Source organism: Myodes glareolus, chromosome 7, assembly GCF_982192425.1.
Source record: "Myodes glareolus chromosome 7, mMyoGla1.1, whole genome shotgun sequence".
Taxonomy (NCBI): Eukaryota; Metazoa; Chordata; class Mammalia; order Rodentia; family Cricetidae; genus Myodes; species Myodes glareolus.
In genome coordinates this window covers 72,350,180-72,375,097 of record NC_142032.1, presented here as the reverse complement: position 1 = coordinate 72,375,097, position 24,918 = coordinate 72,350,180, and positions in this window count along the sequence as shown.

Below are 24,918 nucleotides of genomic sequence, written 5' to 3'. Positions count from 1 at the left end.
TTCGTGAAAGAGTTGGACAGAGGAGAAAACGAAAACAGGAAAGCAGAAACCAAAAGCAAATCAGCTTTAACATCCAGTGTGGTCTAATTAAGAGAGACTGCAGGAGAGCAAAGAGCAGGAGGCCCTCACCCCAGGGCCTCAGGGCTACGGAGTAGAGCTGCACCTTCCCGCCAGGGAAGTGGTGGTTACACCACAGGCTGCAAGTGGGAGAAAGGCCAGGTGTTGGCTTAGGGACTCTAGTGAGCTGTTGTCACCAAGTCCATCTTTAAGCCAGCTAGCGTTCTTGTAAAGATGCCGCCTGTGTTCCCAACCACCAGGGCCTTCAGTTCTTGCTTCAGAGCGAACAGTTGGCTTAGTTCTTACAGCGTTAGAACTCCGGGAAGATAAGGCTTTCCTTGTCTTGCTCCACAGTTCACCTCTGACATGACAAGGGCAGGCTCACAGCCAGGAGACACAGCTACAGCTTCCCTTCGGGCAGATCACAGATCTTACAAGCCCAGCCGCCATGCTCAGGCTGATCGTGACTCTCGCGGACTCCTGGGGCAGTCTTGTTTGGGCCCAGCTGACCAACCAAAGAAGCTGTGGCCAAAAGGCTGGGTGTTTCCCCCTGAGACTTCAGTAGCTGAACTACTTCCTGAAGTCACATCTGAACTCCGCCCCCTGGGGTGGGATGACATCACACACTCTTTCCTGAGGGAGGGTCCTGACTTCGTTGCCAGACCTCAGCACTGTGTGTGTTTGAGGCTTTTTGGGGCAAAGGCCCTCAGGGGTGCCTGAGAAGAGAACAAGGGTGATAAGGTTTGTCGTTTGTGAGTGTGGAATCTTCTGGAACCTCTGGGGGACAATATCGTAAGAGGAACAGTGTAGGGGCCCTAGGCTCCCACTGGGAGGCTCCATGGGCCTTGGGTGGGAGGGATCCCTGCCCAGTGGACACACAGTACCTTGGGCTGCACAGCAGAGGAATGTTGCGCCCTGCTGCTGGGAAACACAGGTACCTCATTCGGCCCTGTGTTTCTTTCCTTTCCTTTCCTTTCCTTTCCTTTCCTTTCCTTTCCTTTCCTTTCCTTTCCTTTCCTTTCCTTTCCTTTCCTTTCCTTTCCTTTCCTTTCCTTTCCTTTCCTTTTCTTTCTTTCTTTCCTTTCTTTCTTTCTTTCTTTTTTCTTTTTTTTTTTTTTGGAGACAGGGATTCTCTGTAGCTTTGGTGTCTGTCCTGGAACTAGCTCTTGTAGACCAGGCTGGCCTTTGAACTCACAGAGATCCGCCTGCCTCTGCCTCCCGAGTGCTGGGATTAAAGGCGTGTGCCACCACCGCCCAGTGGCCCTGTGTTTCTTAACCAGACTAAGGGAGTCACTTTGGTGCAGACCAGGCAGGGGCCCAAGCCTCCCCACTCTGTTGTAGTGAATGTCAGAGGGTGTGTGGCGGTATCAGGTCAGGTAGAAGCAGCCTGTGGCGCTCTTCCACAAGGTCCAGCAGGCTAGGTTTAAACGAGGACCCACAGTCAGAGCATAGAAGGTTGGTGCTGCTGGTCTCTGAGGGAGAGTGGGCCGGCCTTTAGGGCCCAGGATCCCAGACAGAGCCTAAAGCAAGCTGGGAAGTGTCACCTCCAAAGCTTCCATGGGGGGGGGGAGTCCTTTTTAGTCCTCTATCCACTTACTCTCCACTCTCCAGGGGTCACCAGAGACCCATTCAAGTCCCAATCTGTTTGTTTTGTTGTGTTTTTTCACTTTTGAGCAGACAGTACATGCTTCCAGCAGACAACTACCCAAGACTGGGCACCATCAGTAACTCATAAACCAAATGGGCCCACAGGTCCACTCTGCTCTGCCATGCGATAGCGTTGAGGACGATGGGAGAGTAAATGTCTTCAGTGGGGAAAGGCTGCCCTCTCGTGGTCGAAGGGGGTAGTGCCTACAACACAGCCTGGAGATTTTACAGTGAATTACCAAACAGAAGACAGCTTTGTGTCAGCTTACAAGGTTTTGTTTCAGCCCACCAGGCACACCACAGCTTGGCACCATCCGTTTTGATAATATTTACATCAGGAAAACCAGTAAACACAGTCAGGACCTTGCTCCTCGAGGGTCGCATCTTTAACATCTGCCAGCACGGACAGCCCCAGGACTGAGAATTCTTGGTAGGCATACATACTCACTGAGCCTCAGTTCCTCTGTGTAAACACCTGTGCCACAATTTTGGGTGCTGGAAACAAGATAAGATGGCCAAGATAAAGTCCCCCACCTTTGTGGAGCTTGTATTCTGGTGGGGAGACAAAGTAAACAAGGGGCCTCAAGTCTGCTGTGTTCCAGTACATACAAAGATGACAAATCAGGAGAAAGGGGAGCAGGCACGGTTAAATATGAAGTGGGAGTATAAGAGGGGGTATCAGGGAGAGGTTCTGTGGTGAACCATTGGCATCTGCTCTGGAGGAACAATTGCTCCAGTTAGAAGGAATAGTAAGGGCAAAATCTAAAGATGGTAGGTGCCAGGGTCTCCATGCCCAGAAGCCAGCTGTCCCCAGGGCTGTCACTGGGCTAGCAGTAGGGGAGGAGGTCACTGAGGGGACTGGAGGAACTTCAAGGATCCAGCATTCCAGTCTGAAGTGCGGGAACACCAGCAAGGTTTGCAGAGGAAGTGACGTCACCTGACACACCAACTGGAAAGATCTTTCTGAGTTCTTTATGGATAAAGGCTTGGGTGGTGTTGAGCAGCAGCAGGGAGCAAAAGAGCCAAGAGGATGGGCCTGGGTTGTCCTGACCCGGTGAATGAGACCCTGGAGGCAAAGTGGTGCTGGTGTGTTTAGCATTTTCCAAACCAACTAGGCACATGTGCAATCCCCTTGCCTACCCACCGAGCATCACCCTTGGGCACCATATATTCCCATCTGTGTTGTTTGCCTTATTCCTAGTGAGGACTCAGGGCACAGAGGTTGGGAGTCTTCCCAAGACACAGCTGGTTAGGGAGTCCTCAATCTCTCAATCCCAGCGGCTCTGCACCCCATACGCAGCAAAACTGGGGTCTCCTTTCTTCTGTGCTCCTTAGGCAGCACTTACTCAGGTTATTGGAGCGTCTTCTGGACTCTACTTACTCTTCCCCTCTTTCTTCCTGGACCCTTTCCACCTTCAGAGCCCCCAACAAGGATGAGGGTGCAGAGCTGTTAGCTTTACTTGTCAACTGGATACAATCCAGAATTACCCGAGAAGAGAGTCTCGGTGTGAGGTTGTCTACGTTGGGTTGTTCTGTGGGAGGTTATCTGAATTAAATCAATTGATGTGAGAAGACCCAGGCCACCTTTGGGTGGCACCATTGCCTAGGCAGGGGGTTCCGTACTATACCTGAGTGGAGAAACTGAGCTGCACACACCCCTCTCTCGTCACTCTTGAAGCTCCTTGGCCTTGAGGCGGGTCTGTGGAAGCTGCCAGTTGAGAGGTGCAGACTCCACACAGCCCCTTCAGGTGTGGCCAAGGGTCTTTGCTCAGCTTCACACTACCCAGCCAGCGGTTATCTATTCTGCTCTCCGATTTCCATGCATAGCCCGGGTTCCTGAAGTCATGCACAAGAAAGAAAGGAAATGGCCTCATTTCTCAAAAAAAAAAAAAAAAAAAAAAAGAGCTAAGATGAACACTGAGTAGGAAAGGGCTAAGAAGCAGAAAGGGAGGGGCCACATTAGAGGGGCCAGGGGGCAGGTATGCGGCAAAGGTGGCATTTGGGTAGAGACAGAAAGAGTGGAGGGAACCACCTTGACATGTAAGGAGCAGCAGTCCAGGGAGATGGCATAGCAAGCACTGGACCTAGAGGCAGTGCCAGCATATCCTGCCCAGGGAGCATGAAGGAGGCCAACATGACTGGGGTCATGAGGGCGGCAGGAGAGGAGACGCAGCCTGGGGTCAACGGTTGAGATCTCTATGGTTCTTTGGAACCACAGAGCCCTTCAGTTCTCCTTCCATTCGTGTTGGAGCCATGCAAGGGTTTGACAAGGTAGCTATGTGGGGAGGGACACGTGGGGGTTTGATTGATTCATTTATTTTTCCTAATCCGATTCAGTTAAGCCCAGCTATCCCTTGATATCTGAAAAGGAGGGAAAGGCAGAGAAGGGGGCATTTTGTCTTCAGGACCTGGGACATCTCCCACCTTGACTTTCCAAACTCCAGATTCAGATGATCTCGCCAGCACTGCCTCAGGGTTTCCAGACCTTCTGGCTACGGTGCTTAGAGACACAGAATTATTCTAAGCACTGTGGATTCTGGCCTTCCTCAGCTCCATAGCACACACCAACGCCTAGATGTCACTTCTTACACATCGTGAGAGAAATGGGAACTTCCTCCGGGGCACAGCAGTTCCTTGGCGGCTGGAGAGAAGGCTCTGTGGTTAGGGCTGCATCTGCTCTTGCAGAAGACCCAACTTCGGTTCCCAGCACCCACGCGGTGGCTCACAACCACCAGTCACTCTAGTTCCAGGAGTTTGGATCCCCTCTCTGTGCCTTTTGGACAAAGCGCTCATGTGGTACCCATGCATATTTGGAGGCAAATGCTCATGCACACAGAATAAAAATCAAGAGGTTTAAAACTGGAGTTCCTTGTGTCTCCCCATCAGAACTAAGTCAACAAAGCCAGGAGGCTACAAGAAAGAGCTTGTATGCACAGTTATCTAATATCACAAAAGACCACGGGAGTGAATGCCTACACGGAGGCCACCAAAGCCTCATGTAATACGTTCCTGTGCCAAGGTATCTGCTGGCCACTGTCTGCTTACCCCCAAACTAGAGGAATCCTTGGTATTTATCACTGTGACAGTTTCAGAATTCCTGATGCAAATATCTCAACTCCTGTTTCTATGAATTCGCTTCAGCCTTTTTAAAGAATCCTGTTTTACTGCAACTTATGGGCTCCTGCTGTCATGTTCTGCTATTCCCAAGTAAATCCCATGATTACTTGGAGACTACTGTGCTGACTCTTGGTTATTTTGGATGACATCATCGACGTTGGATGTCTCTGACTATTGAATTTGGTAGGCGCTGTGCACCGGGTGCTCTGATTGGCTCTTCAAAGGCCAGTTCTCATCATTAACCAATAGCAACTGTCAGCCTCACTCTGTAGAAATGCTCTCCCGAGTTAGGAAGCTGGTCCAAGGGCACAGAAGGAGAGCTGGGACCGAAAGATTCACTTATAACAGTGACAAGTTTGTCTTTCATCAGCATGAGGGTGACAGCCCCGTTCCTACAGTCCTGTCTTTAAGGACAGACTCACGGCCTCAGAACAGAGTTTGAAACCCCATCACCCTGCTGCCCTCCTGTACTCTTCAGTGACTCACCAGCTGGGACAGGGAAAGCAAGGTCCTCTCTGCTTGGGTTTTAGGTTTTCAGTGTGACATCATACTTTATCCATTCTTCCGCCCAACGTGATGGATGTTTCACCATAGACTTATCTGAATCAATACATGTAATTTTAGTCCGATGGTTTTTGCCACTGTATATCCCGTGATATGGAATTTCCACAATTTGTCTTTTCTCTTGGGTTGAGCATGACGTTTTAAGTTTGATGTTTTAAAAGCCATGGGGACACTTTTTAGCTTTCCACAAAGCATCTTTCCCACTGGGCAGCTGTCTGTCCATCAGTACCTTCTATATCTTGAATACCACCAATGGTCACAGGCTCCTTTCCACCCTGTCACCCTCATCGAGGGAGGTGGGGGCTGAACTTAGGGAGTTTTCCTTCTGTTAGAGCCTTGGAAGTCCTTGTGGTGTTAGGGTGCTCAGTATGTGGCCCAGAAGACAGCATCTTCTCAGTTCCTGTGGATGGAAGATAACAGGGCCCTGCTATGGACCATACGGAATCTCTCTACAGGTGGCAGACAGGCCACTGGGTCCTCTTGAGAAAATGGTTCCATGGGACACTGGCTGGAATGGTTCCTGTCATTTCGCTGCCATTTTAGGATGAAAATGAAATGGAAAACTCGTGGTCAGAGCCCATAGGGGTGCTCAATAACCAGGTAATGGAAACAGTGACAGCCATGTGTACGCTAATTTGGATAGGTCCATTCCCATCTGGAGCAAGGGTGTGTCCTCTGTCCCAGTGTCCACAGTTCATGACAGGGGCCCTGGGCACACCCACTCTGACAGCAAATGCTGCCCGCCAGGGGCACACACCAGCCTGTCCCCCTGGAGTGACAAAGTTAAGCCAGGCTTCCGACAGGCCTGGCGGCTCTATGTGAGCTGCAGAAACAAGGCAGCGATACCTTTCATTCTTCCTTTGGCCATTTTGGAGGACTGCACAGGAAGGCCCCAGGCAGCTACAGCTGTAACAGCAGCCCGTGGCTGTCTGGAAGAGTCTGTCAGCCAGTGGCTGTTAGTTACCAAACTCCACACCCAGAGGGAAAGACTTAACTCTCCCAATGTTCCTCTTTTATCATCTGCTGGTCAGGTCTAGCTACTTGACAGGCAGCTGGGAGGAAACAACGTATGCAGAGCCTCTCTATGGGCTCGGCACACTGCTTGCCATCCCCCTGACCTTAAGGCTGGCTGCTTCAACCTGTCCGGAGCTGTCCTTCAGCAGGCAGTGCGTGCGAGTCATAAAATCAGTCACACAAATGACCCACCACCTACAGAAAAGTCACCGATCTGTCACCAGGCTTTTAAAGCAAGTGGCACTTAAAATAACGACTGGCTCAGCAAGTGAGCACAGGCGAGGCAGCCCAGCCCAGGGCCCAGAGGAGGCAGGGCTGGGCTCCACTGCTGATTTATGCCCAAACGTCATTCTCTATTCGAGGTTTGAAACATTCTGAACAGCAGATGCTAAGACGCGCGAAAGACTGCCGTAACCAGCTGAGCGGCAGGGCACAGGCTTCGGGAGGATATTTATGTCCTGAAATAGTCTCATGACACCTCATCCATGTGTTTGCAGGGGCACAGGAGGCAGAGGGTGGAGAGCACTGGGCTGTTTTACCTTCTTCATCTCCCATACATTTGTGAGAGCTGGTCCTTTTCTGATCAAAGGGCTTGGCATGAGCCTGGCCCTAGGGAGCCTGGCCCCCTCCGTTTGATGTCACCGAGGCCAAGATCAACAAGCAGGAGAAAGCTGTGCTCACTTCTATAGGGCTGCAGGGACACATGCCATAGGTTCATAGGTAGTGACAGTTCTCTCGGGGACAGTCAATCTACACAGGGTGGCCAGGGACAGACCAGAGGATGGCCATCTGCTTAGGCCTGTTCAAGTCTGGTTCTTCCAGCCTTCATTCTCAGTCAGAAGCCCTGTTTGTGAGTCTCTGGGATGAGAGGGGAACCAGGAGAAGGGTTCAGGCTTGCTGCCAGATGGACTTGGAGACCAACTTTGTGGCCTCCTGAGCATTTGGTAGAGTATCAGGCCGTCTCCTGCTAAGATTCTGTCTCAACAGCTGTGGCTATCAGCTTCCTAGGTGTTGGGACCTCAGCGTAAATTAACCTGGGGCCTGAGTCTTCTTTACTGATGTAGACACACACACACACACACACACACACACACACACACACACGGATGCTAAATGAGCACTGGCCACTGTGGAACGGTTCCACAGGTCCTGGCATAGACTTTCAGATCTTGGAGAATTTAGTCACTTGACCTTCCAGATTCCTGTCACTTGGTAGCACACCCAGGCTCACTGCTTGTCACATCTCCTAGCCAAGCTGCTCTCCAGGATGCTGGACCTTGGAAGGAGCTAGGGAATGTCCTGAGCCTGGCTGGTCTCCTAGTTTCTGGTGGCCCCCCCTCAGATAACTCTCAGTTATTATGAGTTAATTGAGGCCTGGTGTGGGTTTCAGCATGGCCTCCAGATGCCCATCTTCCTGATTAGGTCCTGAGGGTCCCTATGCAGAGGATGATTCTCCCAGACTGGTCTCGATCCCATGGTGGGGATGTTCATCTTACTGACAACTGTGGGGTGCAGTCAATTCTCTAGTTATAGCAGGCTATGTGGAAGCAGAGGAAGTGCTCCCAGCAGGGTTCTCCCCTGGAAGCCTGGGTAAGACAGGTTGCTACATTCTACTGAGCTTCTGACTGAGAGAGGCTAGTGTACCCCATGAATTTGCCTTTCGAATAAGCCTCCAGGTGAGCCTGAAGCTGCAGGTCCTTTACAGAAACCCCAGGGTTCAGGCTGTGCTTCTCAAACTCTAGCGAGAAAAGGTGCCTGGGAGCTTGCTTAGATTCAGGGTGTATTGTCAATGCCCTTGGTCTGAGGACCTTGCAATCACCCCTCAAGTGGGTGCTTTCAAATGAATGCAGGCAGTATTCAGGTGAGCCTGCTGGGCTGGTCCAGGGGAAGCACTGGGTAGCCCTCATCCTTGTTCTATGGGTGATGTGTGTGGAGACCCAGAACGGTAGCTACTTCAACACCTCACTGCCATTCCTATTTGCCCAGACTGGCCCTGGGAACATGCCATGGGTATGGGGACTCTGCCCTGGTCCTGAGTTGTGATCTGGAGGTTTCTGGCCTGGGTTCCATCCTCAAGGTGATCTTCCCATCTTGCAAGCGTCAGGCTGTCTGAGCGGAAAGTGGAACACTAGTGGTACCCAGGGTAGGAGCAGGGAAACTGGATGGTGGCACCTGGAGATAATTGAGGAAGGACACCAGGGTCTGAAAAACTTAGTCTAGGCAACGTGGAGAGAAGCCATACAAGGGGGTTAGCCTGTGATGCTTTCCCAAGGGAGTTGGGCTTATTTCCAACCCCCACTGACTTGATGGCAAAGCCAGGCAGGTAGCCAGCAGTGCCAGGCCTGGCCCAGGAAGCCCTCGGGTTAGGGGAGTCCTGCTGATTCTCAGTCCTTTGTGGGTTTAGATAGCACTACTCCATTGCTTTTCACTTTCAGTAAAAATCTAATCAGGTTGGGTTCTATCAGAAGCAGAGGACGGGGCTGGCGAGATGGCTCAGTGGGTAAAGGTGCTTGCCCGGAAATCCAGATGACCCGAGTTTGGTTTGCAGAACCCACATAAAGGTAAAAGGGGAGAACCAATTCCACACAGTTCTCTGACCACAGCACGTGTGTCATGGCATGCGTGTGCTTACATATTCACCCACAACACACGCATAATAAATGAAACAAAAACAAACAAGAAGCCCATAGGAGAGAAAGGCAGAGGGCAAACACAGTTTCCATGACAGGGAAAGAGTTCAGAGCTGGAAGGATGTCATCCAGTATCAGCCTCACAGACGGACTTCATGCTGTGTGAGCTTGGGCAGGTTGCCTACCCTCTCTGATCTACAGCTTCTTCAAACACACGATAGGCACAGAAATGTACTTTACATGATGAACTTGGAAGGTCTGTCCTTAAAACATCTCAGAAGATTCTCCACCAAGAGTAATAGAAAGCAGAAACAGTAAAATTATCGTGGTCTGATCCTCCTTGCTGGCCACTCCACCTACAACCAGAGGTGGGTTGGCCTGAGTCTTGGCAGAGGAGGAACCTCAAAGGTAGGTTAAAATTCCACCTGAGAGAAGAGAGAAGAGGAGGAAAGGGGAAGTATGTGTGGATGAGATTGGAGCAGGGTGTGGCAACCCCAGGCTTCTCTCGCTGTCTCTGGGGGTTTGCTGGAGAACCTCACTCCAAGGAGTTGGTTGGTCGGTTTGCAATGTTAATACAACAGAACTCTCATCAAGGGAGCTTTAAATACTGCTGCATTCCTGGGCCCCTGAACACAAATGAAGTTGTCTTCCAGGCCAGCGCTTAGGGAGTTTGTGTTTGTAATGTTCCCTTGGAGAGTCTACCACACAACCAAAGCTAAGAACATTGTTCCAGAAGCAGAGCCGGCTACCTCTGTTTGCTTGTGGCCAGGTGGCTAATACAGTAAGTGTGCTGGAGCTCGGAGCTTGGATCCAGCCTCCGTCTGTTGATGTTGCTTCTCCCAGGCACACTGGTACCCCTAACCTGTACCCCAAAATGCAAGCTGCTCTTTAGTGGAAGCTTTGTTCTGCCGGGTGTTACTTACTAAAGAGGTTTCATATTGGAGAGGGGCTCAGTGGTAGAGCACTTGCCTAGAATGTTCAAGGCCCTTTGTCTCACATTCAGGACCCCCCAAACCAATCAAACAAAACCTCCACTGTTGGAGTATCTAGCTCCAGCATCTGTCCAATGACAAACACAAAAGGCCCTGGTCCACACTGGCCACTTTGTTTTGCTTGTTGGCTTTATCCTGTACCTTGCAGAACAAAAAAGTACAAAGTCCCTATTCCCTCTGAAGGCCAGAAGTCTGGTGTGGGGATTCTTGTCCCTCTTTCTCTCCGATTCCAGAGAGAAGGAGGAAGTAGATGACCTCCAATGCCCCCAGCTTACACTGGGTGCTTAAAAAGAGATCAGCTGGGGGCTGGAGGGATGGCTCAGCAGTTCAGAGTGCATACTGCTCTTGCAGAAGACCCAAGTTTCGTTCCCAGCACCCATTTCAGGTGATTCACAATGGCATCCAACTCCCCCTCTGGGGGATCCAATACCTCTTGTCTCCATTGGCTCTTGCACTTTGTGTGCACATACCCCCACGCACAGACACACAGACATACAGATTTATGTGCACATACCTCCATGCACAGACACACAGACATACAGATTTGTGTGCATACCCCCCCACAGACACACAGACATACAGATTTGTGTGCACACCCCCCACGCATAGACACACAGACATACAGATTTGTGTGCATACCCCCCCACAGACACACAGACATACAGATTTGTGTGCATACACCCCCATGCACAGACACACAGACATACAGATTTATGTGTACACACCCCCACGCATAGGCACACAGAGATACACACACACACACACACACACACACACACACACACACACACACACAATTAAAATGGTTGTTATTTTCTTTTTAAAGAGATAGTTCTGAACCTGGCTCTTTGTCCACTGTTTCCTGTCCATGAGCACCTATGAAGGTGACGACAAATCATCAAAAATTACCCTGGCTTCTTCTTCTCTTCCAGGGTCCCTGAGCTGCGCTGGGCAGGATACCACTCTACCAGGGAGACCCCTGAATCCTGCGGTGGTGGAACCAGGCAGACACCACGTTCTCCAGAAGGTGAGGGGCAGCCCCTAGTGATAAACCATGGTACTGTGCACTCCTGGAGGTGATGCGGAGAGAATGCTTTGGCTTTGCATTCTCCTCCCCATCGAACCCACAGCCACACTCCCATCAAGAGACACACTCAAGCTGAAGGGCGGTCTATAAAACTCCAGGGACTGGTAGACAAGCAGAAGGTAGAATGATCTCCGTATCCTGGGGTAGAACAGAAGAGAGTATTAGTGGGAAACCGAGGCAGTCCAAATAAATCTGTAGCTCTGTTCATGGCAGTACCAATGTTAATTCCTATTTTGATAACTGGCTTGTATAAAGTGTTAACAGCAGGGGACCCTGGACAGAGTGTGTGGCTCTCTCCCCTTACTGTTGTGGCAACTCTCTCTAAAATTGTTTCAAAATTAAACATTTCTTTATTTAAACTATTGAGGACAAATACATGCAACAAAAGCTCTCTCTCTCTCTCTCTCTCTCTCTCTCTGTCTCTCTCTTATCTGATCTATGAGGTGGAGTCACCAAAGGAGAAAATCAGGGCTGCTAGCTGGAGCTGAATTTACTGCCAGTGAACAGGTCTGCCTGCCTTTCTGTGCTGAAATTTACAGCCACAGAACCAGACCCCACCATCGATCCCCACGCTGAGCCCCCAGGGCTGGTGTGGGGGTCCTCTGGGTAAAATCAATGCCCGGAGGTGACTCTGTGCATTTCGCTCCGTCAAAGTAATCCAGATTTATTATGTTCTGTACAAGACAGATTCCAGAGCCATAGAAAGGGGCCAAGTGGAGGAGCTCGAGGCCTGACTTCTAGGCCTGGATGCACCATCACACCTGTGTAGTGGTTTAGGGACCTTGGTTTTGGGAAATGGTCTCTAAGGCCACCTCCAACTTATAGATCATAGTTAAACTTTGATTGCAGGAGACAGAATGAGTATGAAAGAATATTGGAAGGAATCCGTAGGGAGCCCAAAGGCACAGAGATGGAGGAACCAAAATTACTAACAATCAAAGTAGGGTACTTTGTGTGACACACATAGCACTTTGATAGCTTAGCCCACGTCAGTGTGCCACGGGTGGTGGTGGGGACACATTGCCCTATGGAGTCATTCAACAGCCCAAGTCCCTTACATCTTGTGACTCCTCCTGCTTGCAGTCCTTGGAGTCCTTTCTACCCAGTCCGTCAGTAGGGGGAAGGCCCATGTCTGGGAGGCTCATGGTGGGCATGTCTGAAATGTCCATCTTGATTCTGTTTGCATCCTACTAGTCAGATCAAAATGTCCATAAGGAAGCCTGGGAAATGACTCTACACATGTTCTCAGGAAGTGGAGACCTAAGACAGCAAGCAGCAGGCATGCTCAGGCAATGTGAACTCTTCAGGAAGAACCTAAGGCTTGGTCACTGGGATGAATGAGTTCACACCAGCCAAAGAATTTCCATCCTTGTATCTCTGCTCCAGGTATAGAGTCCTATTCAAGTGTCCAAATGACCTATGTAGCTCCTAGAGGGGTCCACCCTGATCCCTCTTTCTTCCACTCCCCACTCAAGCCTTCTTCATGCCCTGCTGATTTGAGGCCCTGCCTAGCTTCTCTGCTCACTGCTCCTCCCACGTAGAGCTTCTTCATCTCTTAGCATCCTGGCAACCACCACTCGGTCTTGGCTCTGTCTTTCTGGCCCTCCAACCTCTCCTGGTCACTCTTTTCTCTTCTCATGAGCTGAGGTGCCTTTCAGCTTCTCTGAACACAAAACTTTGGTTGTCATTGATACGTCTCTGTTTCTCCCTACACAGAATACCCAGCTCCTCATTCAAACACATGCACAATACACTATCAATTTTATAAATAGAGCATATGCGTGAGTATGCTGTGTATATATTTGTATCTGTCCATCTATTCACCCACCCTTTATTCACCTATCAACTAATCCATCCATCTGCCAATCTACTTACCCATCCATCCATCCATCCACCCATCCATCATTCATCCATCTACCCATTCATCCATCCATCCACCCATTCTCCATCCATCCATTCATCCATCCATACATCAATCCATCCACCCATCCATCATTCATCCATCTACCCATCTATCCATCATCCATCTACAATCCTTCCATCCATCTCCAGACAAGTCATATGTGACTTTTCCCCACACTCTGCTCTTAGGCCCATCTTCCTTATACTGTTTCACCGTCCTATTGACCATTTGATCCCATGTTGCCATGAACATGCTATGTCAGGAACATAGATGAACATGTTTGTACTTTTCTGCAATACCAGATTCATTGAATATCACTAAATTCACAAGTGATGGCAGTTTTGTTGGCAGCAACTTACCAAGCAGAACCTCTTCCCTTATTCTCTGTGAAGGCAAACATAAAAGGGTTCTTTTATTCCTAATTTACTACTAATATTAACTCTCAGATCACATATTGTGCATCACAAGGTAAATCGATCTATATGTTATCTATCTATGTACTTTACCAAATGGTTACAAAGGGTTAGAGTACAAAGAGACCTGAGAAGCAGTGAAGATGATGGAGAGGTAAATAGTACGTGTGTGGGGTCAGAGGTTAGATACAGGTCTTTAGCAGAAGCTACTCTAGGGCCAGATCACTGCTGGGTCACAGGCTTGAGCAGATTTTCAGAGTTAACTGCAGAGGAAAGGTTCTGAACCACGGAGGTTATCGTTCCCTCCACATGGTCAGGTCTGGGCAGGCAGATAGATGGACAGCAGGTCTAGATGGGCAAATAGAATAGGTTAGCTGCAACTCAAGGAGGCTGTGTGAACAGTGGGGACCGAGTCAAGCTGAAGTCCCTGGGACATTCAGGCATTGCCTTGCACCAGTCTTTCGACCACACACTGACTGGTCAGCAGGCCACTGCAGTGTCTATATCTTTGGTCTGATGTATCTAATAGGTTCTCAAGCCTAAGTTTCCTGATATGATTTTTTAAAAAATTCCCTTGTGCTCATATGGTCCCAGCTCACATCCTCCTGTAAAAATAATTAGAGGAGAGGCATTCCTCCTACTCCCAGGAATAAGTCATTTATCACTCTGTGCCATATGGCTGGTGCAGGACAGATGGCACTGTTCACATGTCCATCCAGGTGCAGGGCCATCCTCCGTCCTCAAAATGGCATCAGGAGCTGCTTGTAAAATGGAGTCTCTCCAGGCAAGGCACAGTCTGAACAAAATCACTGTTTTACACAGTAGAGTAACTTAGGGAAGTGCACAGCCTGGTCTCAACACATAGGGTCATGGATTTGTCCTATCAGGACCTGGGCCTAGCCTGCGGATGCCTGTATGCCTGACTTTCACATCTAACTACAGCTTCTTTGAGGTGGTGAAGGCATCTTGCTTAGTGTTGTGAGTGACCAGGTGAGGTGTCCAGGTTTGCTGGGTTAATCCAGAAGTGGGGCCTGGCTGCTGAAAGTTCCAGCCTGCACTTTCCTCTTTATTGCTAACTTGGCCACAATACCTTCCCTGCCCTGACAGCATCCTGGAAAGTGCTTTTTCCACCCTAAATTCCATTGTATGGAGGATGAAAATAGAGCCACATGAAAGGGAATGGAGCATGTACATTTCAATTGTAACCTGTATGGTTTCAAAGTTGTGATTTCTAGTTTGGGCTTGCTCAAAGCAGCTGATGAAATAACCCAAAAGAAAAAGAAAACATCAGGGCTTGCTCAGGATGATTGAGTTAGCAAAACTGCCCGATGGTAGTAGAGGTGTGTGTGTGTGTGTGTGTGTGTGATGCTCATGGACCTTCTGAACCACACACACCTCACCTTTCATGTTAGCTGTTTGTGGGGCACACAAGGGAATGCTCAGCTCCTTTGTGTTACTGAGCTCAGTACCCTGGGAGCCTGGGTTTTTGATCCAGGCAATAACTGAGCCAACAAGTGACTTTGGGATGAACCCTAGAGGTTTCTTTCATTGTGGGAGAATTTCGTAGTTTTATTAAAATGTAGTACTGACCCCCCCCCCTTGGAACTTGTTGTGTGGCCCAGGCTGGCCTCGAACTTGTGGTAATCCTCCTGTCTCTGTCTCCCAAGTACCAGGTTTAAAGGAGTATATTGGGTTGACTTTTCCCCTTTCTGTGTGAGTCTGGGATCAGCATCCTCTCTCCTCAGGGTCTTGATCTGGCTCCTTATCCAGAAGTCAGAGGCCATGGTACTGTGTCTTCTGCTTCTCCTTACAGGAAGGGAGGGAGTCCTGTGATAGCCTCTGTAAAGTCCTCTAGGATCTCTGCTGTCAGCAGGATGACCACTGAGGGGAGCCCTTGAGCCATCAAGCAAGGAAGTTATTGTCTGAGAGTCTTCAGTCCCACAGCAGTTGGGGAGTTGAGGCTGTCCTTTATGCCTGCTATGGTGGATCTCTTTCCTCCAGGTGCAGGGCCAGAGTGGGCAAGCCACACAATTGCTGTGTGACTCTGAGCGGGCCACACGCTGTCTCTGTGTCAGTCAGGATCCTTGGGCAGAGGCAACCAGAACTGGCTCTGACCAACTGAAGCTGTCAGATTCCAATGAGGGCAGACAACGGAGTGACTCAGGAAAGAGCAAACAGGGACTGACAGCCAGGACCCAACGAGGTCTAGATTGAGATGCCTCTCCTGTCCCCTCTCCCTGGCTAGCTGCTGTTCCTGCTGAAGAATTCTGGAACCCACACTTCTGCTGATCACCCTTCTCCTCTTTATTCCTGCTTCTCTGTGTCCCACAATCAGAGTTCCTGTCCTGAGTGGGGTCTCCTGGTCTCAGCCCATCTGTCTGCAGATGGTTCTAGAACTCTTCTAGCTCCCAGACAGAAAGGGCTTTGGACCTGGTAGCTACATGGGACCAGTATTTGTCCCACTCCTTACCTGGCAGTGAAATCTACAGTGGCCTGAGCTTGTGTACTGGAAGAACAAGAGCGGAGCAGAGATGGGGCGAGCCGTCACGTTTCCTGAGGGTTCTGCAGCTCCGGCCGTGTATCCAGCATTAGCCACACTCCCCGACATTCGTTAACTCCCCAAACCCTCAGAAAACTCCAAACAGATTCTATCTGCACACCAGTGTGATAGACAAGAAAGCAGTGTACTGAATTGTTTTCTATTACTAAAAGGAAACCCCCGAAGCTGTGTCATGCCTATGAAAAGAGGTCCGTTGAGTCAAGGGTGCAGTGCTGACTCTCTCCTGCTTTGGCTTTGGTGGGGACTCCACTGTGGGAACAGAAAAGGGGAGATGTGAAATGTCTCCCACAGGCTTGTTTTTTGAAACACTCGGCTCTGGTTGATGATGCTGTTTGGGGAAGTTGTGGGACCTTTAGGGGGCAAGGCCTCACTGGGGAAAGTGGGTCTTTGAGGGGAATGAGGCGGAACACAAGGTTTACAGGCAGGCTCGGCCTCCAACTCTAGTTACCGCCTCTGCTTCATGACCTGCTGAGGTGCAAAGAACTGTGGGTTACAAGTTCCCACCGCCACAGACAGGAGCCCAGGTGCCATGCTGTCTTCCCTCCTGGGAACCTGGGAGCCAGTGTAAATCCTTCCAACCTCCTGTTGCTTCTTGCCAGGTATTGGGTCACAGTGATAAGAAGAGTAACAAATGCAGAATCCCAGAAGGACTTGGGCCCCATCCCATTCATCTCTAAGGGCAGGCGAAATTTCTTCTAGGTCCAGCCTCTGGAAAGTTCCACACTTCTTAGTGGCACTCCAGTGGGGAATCAAAATTCCAACACACAAGCCTCGGGTCTCATGCTTGAACTGCATCTAAACATAGCAGAGAGATAAAACAATTTCCCCAAGGCCGCACACCTAGTAAGAGGTAGAGTGAGGAATCAAACTCAAGCATTCTCTTAGCTCTATACTATGCTTCTACTTTGGGGACTGAGTGTCGGCCTCTCAGGGATCCTCCCCCACTACTGCCCCATAACCTCATCAAAGGGCAAGCATTTGAGTCAGCTTGGGGTTTCTCTGTTTTTACAAATCTATCTTTTTTTTTTTTTTTTTGCCTCTAGGGTTTAGCATCTTTTCTGTTTGCTGAGGTGGGTCCTCCTGATTTTCTGAACTAATGAAAAGGCAGGAAGTGTTCGATAAAACACAGCTGCACCCGAAGGGGAGAGGAGACATTCCCTCTTCAGACATTAGAGCAAGAAGTCTGTAAGAAGAAGAAAGTCAACCTTCATTTTTAAAGCCCACCCCTCCATGGGTCTCTGTCCAAAACTCAAACTTGCTCTGCTGCCCCAGCTTCTGGCGGTGGGGTGTCTATACAGGAGATCTACCACCAGGGGGCAGACCACGCCTCGGAGAGAATGTCAAGTTTGGATCGCGCTCTCTCTCTCTCTCTCTCTCTCTCTCTCTCTCTCTCTCTCTCTCTCTCTCTCTCTCTCCCTGCAGGCTGTTTGCAGCATGGCCAGGATGCGTGGCTCCAGGGACCAGAACTGTATTTTTATCTGCTGCTCATTTTTAGCAATCTGGTAGAAGTCTTCTTTTTTGACACACAAAGGAGTTGGCTGCCTTTTGCAATCGGAGTCCCTGTTTGGGAGAATGGTCTGTCACTGGGTCTGTGTCCCTCAGGGTTTTTACCGATGCTGTGACCCTGGGGAGATCATGCCTGCCCTCTTCCTCGCTTGGGCATAGCTCAGGATTGCCTTATCTAGGGCCAAACCTTGCTACTCTTCAGCTAGGCTGGATAGCTTTGTCATGGTGATGAACCCCTGGGCTCCGGCAGCCACCTGATCATGCTTTGGGCTGGCCGAGGGACTACAATTTGGGTAAATTGGGATGGGTATGAGGTAACTCTCTCTCTCTCTCTCTCTCTCTCTCTCTCTCTCTCTCTCTCTCTCTCTCTCTCTCTCTCTCTCGGGTCCAGCCCTGAGAAGAAGGGTAGCATCTCATTTAGAGGAGAAGCTCAGCTCCCACAATGCCCGACTCCTTCCCAGGCGTAGCTCCTAGTACATAAGAACTCCTAGCCACCAGTCACTCAGGCTCCGACAAGGACCACAGCAGGGAAGGGTGAAAGATGACTTCAGCCCACCTCTAACATTAGCTACATTTGCTTCCACCCCAAGCTTTGCGCCTGAGTTTCTGGGGTGCCCAGGGTCTGGTGCATTAAACGTATGGACTAAGGCTGTGCACCCTTTACCTCATGGCCTAACTCACCTCAAACTCATATACTTCACTACACGTGCCTTTCACTCACAGAAATAGGATTTGTTTGTTGCAAGGTGGAAATTCAAGGTTCTAGCAGGCTCCGATAAGGTGCTAGGCCCTGGGGAAACTGCAGGGCACAGGGTAGGACCAGCATCCCATCATGATGGGTGTGCTTCAAAAACAGTATGACTTACTCGTTTCATGGTTCCACAAACACCATAGACCGCTTAAACAACTTAGATGTTGTACGTGGGTCCCTCCATGCGCCTCACTGATGCAATCAAGAGAAGTGGGCAACACACACTGATGGAGGACAATACACTGTTCACCTTTGTTGTTGTTGTTGTTGTTGTTGTTGGGTTATCTGTTTGTTTTAGTAAGTAGAAGAATGAACTAGAGAGCTCCGTTAGTTAGCAAAGTGCTTGCCATAGGAGCAAGAGGCCCCGAGTTCAGTTCCCGGCATCCACCTGAAAAGCCAGGTGTGGCTGAGTGTGCTTGAACCATCAGTGTTCAGGGAGTAGGGTCAGGTGGATCCCTGGGGCTCATTAGACAGTCAGTCTGCCCAAAGTGGTGGATGCCAGAACCTAGAGAAAGACCCTGTAGGACAAAAGACAGGCGGAAGGGGCAACTAAAACTGAGGTCTGCCCTGTGCCCCCACACCCCCACCTGTCGACCTACGTTCTAAAGCAGCGCTTTAGAAAGCGTATTATAGCAAACGCCCAAACCAGAAATCCGGTCTTTCATTGTCAGGTATAGTAGAGTGTGTGTGCGGTACCCCATTTCTATACTGTCCTGTGACAGGCGTCTGGGCTTCTCTACACAGCGCCGTTGCAAACACTGCTCTGCACTGCGGCGTTACTGCAGATACATTAGCAGGTGAGACATTTCAGTGCTATCACAGTCTTACAGGGCCAGAGTCCCGGGGGAGGCCCCTCCCATTGTCAACCAAAACACAGGTTTCTAGCACATGGCTGTCTCGACCCTCCTGGTCAACTGAGGAATCAAGACAAATAGGACAAGAAAGTGGAATCCCAGCAGAAAAAAATAATGGCATCTTGAAATTTGCGAGCCTTCGGGGGCTCAGTCCGGTGCTCCAATGTGGGTCTCCGTCTGTATCGCCATCCATCGCCAGATGAAGGATCTATGGTGATAAGCAAAATATTCATCAGTATGGTTATGGGCCAAGGCCGGTTCAGGCACCCTCTCGAGGGAGGGGGGAGGAACTTGAACTTCCCACAGGGCAGGAAACCCTGACTGCCCTGTGGGACGAAGAGGGAGGAGGAGAGGGAGTGGGGGGAGTGGGAGGGTGTTGGGAAGAGGGGCGTAAATGGAAACTTTTATAATTTAATAAAATTGCTTTCAAAAAAAAAAAAAAGAAATTTGCGAGCAAATGGATGGATCTAGAAAACATCATATTGAGTGAGGTAACCCAGACCCAGAAAGACAAATATCATATGTACTCACTCATAAGTGGTTTTTAGACATAAAGGGGAAAAAGAGCAGCCTAAAATTCACCATCCCAGAGAACCTAGAGAACAAAGAGGTCCCTAAGAGAGACATACATAGACCTAATGCACATGGGAAGTAGAAAAAGGCAAGATCTCCTGAGTAAATTGGGAGCATGGGGACCATGGGGACCATGGGAAAGGGTAGGAGGGGGAGGGGAGAGGAAGGGAGGGGAATGGAAAAAATATATAGCTCAATAAAAACAATTAAAAATAATTAAAAACACATTAAAAATAAAAAATAAAAATTCAACTAAAAAATCAAAGTCCAGTAGAAATAAAGGACAATATAATAAAGACCTTTAATGCATGTATTGAGATGAGAAAATAATTTTTATATCATCTGACTCAATTTATATAAGTAGTATTTTTTTACTGACTTATATATTTATTTTTTGTCTTGTATTCAGTTTGCAAGTATATATTTTGAATTTTTCTATATATGCTCATTAAAAAACTTATTTAATAATTAAAAAAAAAAAGAAAGTGGAGTCCCAGAGAAATCAAGTGTTTCCTAGAGCGGTGAATGCTACCCTGCTTCTTGTACCTATTCCTTGTTCCTATTTTACACTCAAGAAACTCTGCCCTGGGCCAGTGTTCTGGTTTGATTTCTGTGGCTGTGATAAAACACTTACCAAAAGTAACTTGGGAAGGAATGGATTTATCTTAGTCGATAGAGTATGATCCGTCATCCAGGAACCAAAGCAAGAACTCAAGGCAGGAACCTGGAGACAGGAACCAATGGAGAGTCCATGGAGGAGCTGTGCATGCTGGCTTGCTCTCCATGGCTTGCTCAGCCTGTTTACTTATACAAATTACAACCACCATCCCTGGTGGGGGGGAACACTATTGACAGTGGGCTGGGCCTATCTCACATCAATCATTAATCAAGAAAATGGCCTATAGGCAGGTCAATGCATCAATCTGATGGGGGCAATTCCTCAGTTGAGGGTTCCTCTTCTAAGTTACTACTTTGTGTCAAATTGAACTCAACAGCAGTCAGTTACAGGAACTCTCACCAGCGCCTCAACTTAGAGGCAAGTTCTCCTTCCAAAGCCATCAAATACACACTATGTGTGGTCCCAACCCCTGCCTGTGGGCAGCCCAGACAGCTGGGGACCTAGGTATAATTACTGTACTGCGGTTTGGAATGTAAGGAAATCTGGGAGAAATCTGTGCTCTTTAAATGCCCCGGTTACTCTTCCCATTTAAAAGAAGCACACAGCAAGCTCTGTTGTATGGCACATTATCCCAATTTGCCTGTCTGTTCGGATTTTGTGTCTTCATTTGGGAAATTCATTGCACGATCAGTATAGCAGTGCTCGCCAGTCCCAGCTTGCTTGCTTTCCTCGGGTTTGTCAGGGCATTCTGCACAGACATTTCCAGATGTTGCACAGGGGTTTGCCAACCTTGCCCTTGTCGATTTCTTCCAGAGCCTCAGAGTTTAGAAAAAAAAATCACTCTTCCAAGGAAGTCATAAGATCTTAGTTTGGGCTTTTCCATCTGTGACTCTAATTTTATATTTAACTCTTTAGATTCTTTAGCTTTTAAAGATTGTGTTTGAGAAGCAAATCTAGAAAGTTCTTTGTTCTCATGAGAATGTCATTCTGTGGGCTCCCCTGTTCCCAGGGTCTCTTTACTATAAGCTATCTGTACATTTCCCTCCCCTCTCCCCTTCCTATTCTTTCCTTTCTTCTCCTTTCCTTTTCTCCTCCCTCCTTTCCTCCCTCTCTTCCCTCCTCTCTCCCTCCCCCATCTCCCTGCTCCCCTCTCTCTTTCCCACAGTGTAACTGCTGCCTCCCAAATGAAACACTCTCACCTGCAGGCTGCAAGGAGGCTTTGCAAGCTTATAAGACTCCCCATGTTGGAGCAGGTGAATAGCAGAAGAGGGCCTTGAGGTCTTAGAGCCCAACCCTATTTCCTCTTCACCCTCTGCTTCCTGGCTGTGGATGCAGTGTATTCAGTCACCTCTTGCTCTGGCTGTCATGACTTCTCCGCCATGAAGGACTGTATCACCTTGAATTGTGAGCCAATGTAAACCTTTTCTTTCTTAAGTGGCTTTTTTTTGGTTGCTGTTAAGTTTTTCCTTTTCCTTAAAAATATTTAGCTGTGTGTGTGTGTGTGTGTGTGTGTGTGTGTGTGTGTGTGTGTGTGTAGGCATGTGTGCCAGGACATGCATGTGAAGGTCAGAGGACAACCTTCGGGAGTTTTCTTCCACTATGGCTTCTGGGGATTGAATTCAGGTTGACAGGCATTTGAGGCAAATATCTTTACCTGCTGACCCCCTAAATTTCCTTCGTCAACAACAAGAAATATAACTAATACGAGGAACCAGGGAAGGAGTGGACACTTTAATACCAACTGTATCCAGATCACGGGCACCTTGGCAATGGAGTGCAGGTGGGATTGGATGCTAAACACTGAAGTCTGTTGCACAGACTGGGGTTGAGGCCTGGGGTTGAGGGTCTACAAGTTTTCAAGAAGCCGAGACTTTTGTAATGCATCTGCCTGTAAAGGCACCTATTACTAATTCCCCAAGTTCCCCAGGTGCTAGGAGATCATTGTATTTCAGCAGGCAAGTGCGTGCATCCCTTGGGCTGCCTGCCTCAGAAGATAAGGTTTGCTTAGTTATATCTGTCTTCCAAGGTCAGTATTGTTAGGGACTAAATGGAGATGAGGGTACCTAGCAAAGCGGATCTTGGAGAATATCCCTAACCCTTATCCCTCTAGCCAGAGACCACTACATTCCAGCCTGCCCTCTCCCCACCTACCCTTGATACTTAGGGCAACCCAACAAGTAGCTTTTCAGATGTGGGCAGCACATGGCTCAAATTGTAGACAGGCAAGTAGGCCAGGCTAATCATAGACAATCTGGAACAGAGGGTGTTCTGGGTAGTTTTAATATCGACTTGACACAAGCTTGAGTCATCTGACAGGAAGGAGTCTCAACTGAGAAGATGTTCCATAACGTCCATCTGTAAGACATTTTCTTAATTAGTGATTGATGGGGAAGATCCAGCCAGGGTGTGTGGTGCCATCCCTGGGCTGGTGGTCCTGGGTTCTACAAGGAGTAGGTTGAGCAAGCCACAGGGAGCAAACTAGTAAGCAGCTTTCCTCCATGACCTCCTATCAGCCCCGGCCTCCAGACTCCTGTCCTGTTTGAGTTCCTGTCCTGACTTCATTTGATGATGAACAAAGTGCTGTGGACGTGTACACCAAATAAACCCTTCCCTCCCTAACTTGCTTTTGGTCATGGTGTTTCACCACAGCAATAGAAACCCTAACTGAGACAGAAGGATTGCTGGAATCAACACACACCTAGGTGTTCTGACACAGATACCTGCCATTTGGGCTACAATAATTTAAAAAAAAAACCATTAAAATTTTGTGTGTTTTATGTCATGTATATGTGCATGTTTGTACAGCTGTCTTTGCAGAGACCCACAGGAGTGCATCAGGTTCCTACTCTATCACTCTGAACCTTATTCTCCTGAGTCAGGGTCTTGCATTGAACTTGGAGCGAGACTGGAAGCTAGCAAGCCTCGGAGATCCTCTCGCCTCTCCCTGGTCCGCAGTCCCGGGGTTACAGGCAACAGTGCAAACACACCCATCTTCTTATGTGAGGGCAGGGCTTTGAACTCAGGTCCTCAGGCTTGTGCAGTAAGAGCTCTGGTGCACTGAGCCGTCTCTCCGGCCCGGAAACAGCTCTGTCCTACAGCCAGTTGAAGCTACTTGAATTTCGTGGCTTTCAACAAACACACTTAAAAGGGATTCCACACTGTGCCTGCTTCACAGGGGTAGCAATATTTCATTCCATTGGCGTGCGTTTACTTTCTGGGTTACAAGAATTAAAATAAGAACAGATCAAGCTCCTCTGAGTGGAGAGAGGCAGCTTTAGGAAGATGATTGAGACATTCAAATAGGTGGTGACTTAGAGCTACCTGGAAGAGTGCCACGTGTGAGAGACAATACTTTCGTTACGATAGTAATCAATTCCATTCTTTTGTGCTGGCAAAAAAAAAATGAATAAACAATTTGAGTCCCTTAAATCTTATGATTTAAGCAGATAGTTAAGGGCTGTGGTTTCTGAACATGGCTTCATCCAGACACTTGGGATGAAAGGGAAAAGAAATGGAGGAATTCAGTTGGTGAGGGGCTGGCGTCTGCTGAACTTGGGCAAGGCCTTCCCCTTCTGGAGGTCTCAGTTATCTCATTCAGGAAAGCTTGGAGACAGCCATTTCTTGTCCTGATGTGGTAAGAGCACCAGATGTGTGCATGTGTGTGTACGCACATGTGCGCACATGCTTGCGTGTCCACAGATGTATTTGCAGATATGTTCTCCTGTCTGTGTGCATATGGAGGCCACGGGCAACTCCAGGTGTCTTATCACTCTCCACCTGCACCCAGAGGCTGTCATTCCAGCTAGACCTGCTGCTCAGTGAGCCCTGGAGGTCTCCTTCCACGGACAGCCTGAGGTTGCAGGCACATGCCGTCACTCCTGGCGTTTATGTGGGTGCTGTGGTCTTAGCCCGGGTCCTCAGGCTTACACAGCAAGCACCGTAGTTGGGGTTTTCTTTGGGCTGCCAACCAGCTCCCCAATGAAGACATGGAGAGTTATTATTAATTATGAAAGTTTGGCCTTCCCAAGGTCCAGTTGAAGGGCAGAAGAAGGGAGAAGACGAGCAAGAAAGTCAGGTCTATCCACTGAGGCAGTGTGCCTGTTCTAATGGGAGCTCACCAAATGCAGCTAGGCTGGGTCTGAGCGAGCATGTGATCAAACCGGACTCTGACTGTGGCTGACAATGGGGGCTGACTGAGAAGCCATTGATAAAGGCACTGGGACTTGTTTTTACGGCATATTCTGGCTTTTTGGGATTCTAGTCTATATGGATACACAGCTTCCTAGGCCTGGATGTAGAGGGGTGGGCCTTGGACTTCCCACAGGGTAGGTTCCCTGCTCTCTCTCCAGCAGGGAGGGGGAGGGAGGAGGGTGAGTGGGGGAGCAGGAGGGGATTGGAAGAAGGGGAGGAAGTGTAAATTTTTGAATGGAAAAAATAAAAAAAAGAAAGAAAGTTTGGCCTTAGCTTAGGCTTGCCCCACTAGCTCTTATACCTTAATTTAACCTGTTTCTATTTATTTGCATTTTACCTTGGGGCTTTTTGCTTTTCTTTTATTCTGTATGCCCTACTTTCCTGCTTCCTCCATCTTTAGCTGGTTGGCTGACTCCTGGCATCTCCCTGCCATCTCCTTT